Raw genomic sequence first — 3,162 nt, forward strand, 5'->3', positions numbered from 1 at the left:
AATCAGACAAAGTAAGCTTTGGTTATTACAGATTATGTTTTTCAAAAGCAAAAGCTTCTTGGAATAAATGAAACATTAATAAATAATGCTTTTGAAAATGTTACATACATATAAATTTTGGCAAAGGTAGTATTTTGCGAAACTGATTGTTGATGAGAGGCATTGACAGTCCATAATTAAGCCTTATCTTTCTAGCAGATATTAAAAAATATACTGCAGTGATTAATTTTTCTGTCATTAATTCCAATTCATTTACGCAGTGGCACAACCACTCTGCCTTGTTGGACAAAGGGCAAACTGACATGATAACTAAAATGTAGTTAAACAGCACACATGTTTTTGCATTAAAGGGTCTATAGCAAAGAAATGCATGAATAAGGACCACATGTACCTAACATAATTGTATATATATACTAATACTAATTGAAGTGTTGAGGATTTTACTCAGACAAACTAATTTGTCAATAATTACTCAGCGATGAAAGCAATCACATTATTTATCACTCGTTTATTTTTTCATTGCTCTCTAAAAGTCACACCAGTCCTTACCTGTCATTGGTATCTTGATTACAATCTGTCTGACGCGTACAGCACAGGACTCTAGTTTTTAAGATTCAGTGCATTATAATTTAATTCCATTAAGACTGTATGTGTAACACAATTTTCACCAGCCCAATGCCTGTAAGGTAATTACTGAAAATCATTCCACAAAGCATTATTCTGTGTCATGTCAAGTCATGTATATTTGTAAAGCCCAATATCAATATCATGTCAACATCAATACAATGTCTCAATGAACTGTAAAAAGCCCACAACAACTGTTCCCAATATGAATCAGAAGAGAACAACATAAACTTATGCACGCAAGGGAATACAGGTAAGAAACCTTAGGAGTTGCACTGTAAAGAGAAATCCTTCTACTCCTCGACAGCTGGGGTGTAACCAGAGCTGTGGATAAACGGCAATTACAACAAATGAGCAGAAATTGTGCATCATTATAATACAACTCTGGGAATATACTCATAACTTAAGTAACGTCTATGACAGTGATTATGACATAATGTCATCACACTGATTATCAAACCAATTAAGGAAAAGAAAAGATTGGGGGAAAGGCAAACGATTGTAAGGTAAGTTGATGGAGCAGTTTTAAAAAGGTGAAAAGTGAAGTGACAGATGTCATTTAAACTTGTTCCAGTCACATTTGTTTACACTGATCCATACATAGCCTTTGGATAACCACTGAAATTGTCGTAACTTAAAACTAAGACTTGAATTGTTAAGCCTGTGCACAGGTGGGTTTATCACAACCTGAAAATAACATGGTTAATTTAATGATCATTGTAAAGCTACGTGCATATGTGAGTGTGCAGCACCCACGTGTACACAGCTAGCAAGCTAAAGCACTGGCTAGCTGTGCACATGTTTTTGGGTGGCAACGGTTGGGTAGTCAGGTCCCACTGTGATTAGAAGCAGTCTAAACCTGACCATAAGCAGAAAATAGTCTTTCGCAACTATCATTGAGAAAAAAAGTTTGCCTTGGCATTTCAAATTTTGCTTTTTACTATAACTGTTCATTATGGTAAGAACATATGCATACTGAGTGTGGAGTTTGTGCACAGATTCATGACCCTTTTGCACAAGCAGCATAAAAGTTTAGTCCTGGCCCTTAATGATGCGAATGATGATGTGGAAGACTGACACTTTGTCAGATGCTTTTACCGCGAGGGTGAGGGCGCAGGGCGAGAAATGCTGCCAGAGTCCTCCTCACCTCATTGTCCTTTTGCAGGAGGAGGGTTGGAGTGCCGATGCCCTCTTTTTGCACCGACTACAACTGTCATCTCAGGCTCATTCAGAGCTCCGCAGCACTTAGGCCCCATTTGCTTTTAAGGATGTCTGACAGGACAGCAGCCACGTATGATCAAACTTTACTTTCACTGTGCACTTGTGACAGTTCATTGAGAGAGGCTCTAATGTGCTGTCAGCAGTGCTCTCCACTCAGCTGCCTTGATTTACCTTCCCCATCTGTCTCAGTCAAACCGCACTAGGTTGAGGGTGAAAGGAAGAGAGGTGGCCCGTTAATTGCACATCCTTATATTTAACAATGAATTCACTTTTTGTATTCCAATTAGCCACATTGCCTATGAACCAGTTTACTGTAGAGTTGAGCTTGGACTTGTTACAGTTTAGATATTTAGGAAATAGGAAATCTGTGACCACTTTGCATATTTTCAGGAACACTTATATAGTAGCTTTGACTGTAAAGTGATTTTTCATGCTACTATTAGCTGCTACCATGAGCAGACGTAGGATGTTTTGGAGTGAAACTCCACTTATCAATATTTATATATACTTTACTATAAAATAATAGTTCAGATGACAGAGAAGCTTGGATTACAACTTGGACTTTATTCTCTGCTTCAGTGTGTCATTACTCTACTATATGTTTACATAGCAAATAGTTGTTTAATGCCATATTAATGGTATAAATCTCATATAGATAACTTTTAACATTTCTACATACCTTGAGTCTTTCGCAACTTTCAATCACAGTCACTTGCTAGTGGTTATGGCAGCATCAACAAATCCAACATCATTGTGCCCGCTGCCACTGTTTTGCAGCTGAGCATGGATGGACAGATTTGGCATCTTCAGCATTTTTGTGCAGGTTCGTCAGCCAAAGTGGTTCTGTGTTCTGTTTGTGGACAAACAAAGATTTATGGAGCATCCATCAGCTTTTGGAAGTCATACCACCTCTTCTCTCCACCAATGGCCACAACAGCTTGTCGCCAATTAAGTGCAACATTTGTAAGAAACTACTTGCACATCTATAGCTACAAAATTGAGGTACCTAAGGATCCCTCATCAGTCCCAAATTTTCCTCTCAAATAATTGCTCCACACTATCCTGACACCCCAGCACTGCACTGCAATAAAAAAATGTACCATTCTAATGGTACTCTAGAAACAAAATGTCCAAGAGAAAAGCTTTTAAAAGCCAAGGTATTCATTACATTTCATTAGCATGTACAGTACAGGCCAAAAGTTTGGACACACCTTCTCATTCAATGCGTTTTCTTTATTTTCATGACTATTTACATTGTAGATTCTCACTGAAGGCATCAAAACTATGAATGAACACATGTGGAATTATGTACTTAAC

This window comes from Pempheris klunzingeri, chromosome 1 (assembly GCF_042242105.1).
Source record: "Pempheris klunzingeri isolate RE-2024b chromosome 1, fPemKlu1.hap1, whole genome shotgun sequence".
Taxonomy (NCBI): domain Eukaryota; kingdom Metazoa; phylum Chordata; class Actinopteri; order Acropomatiformes; family Pempheridae; genus Pempheris; species Pempheris klunzingeri.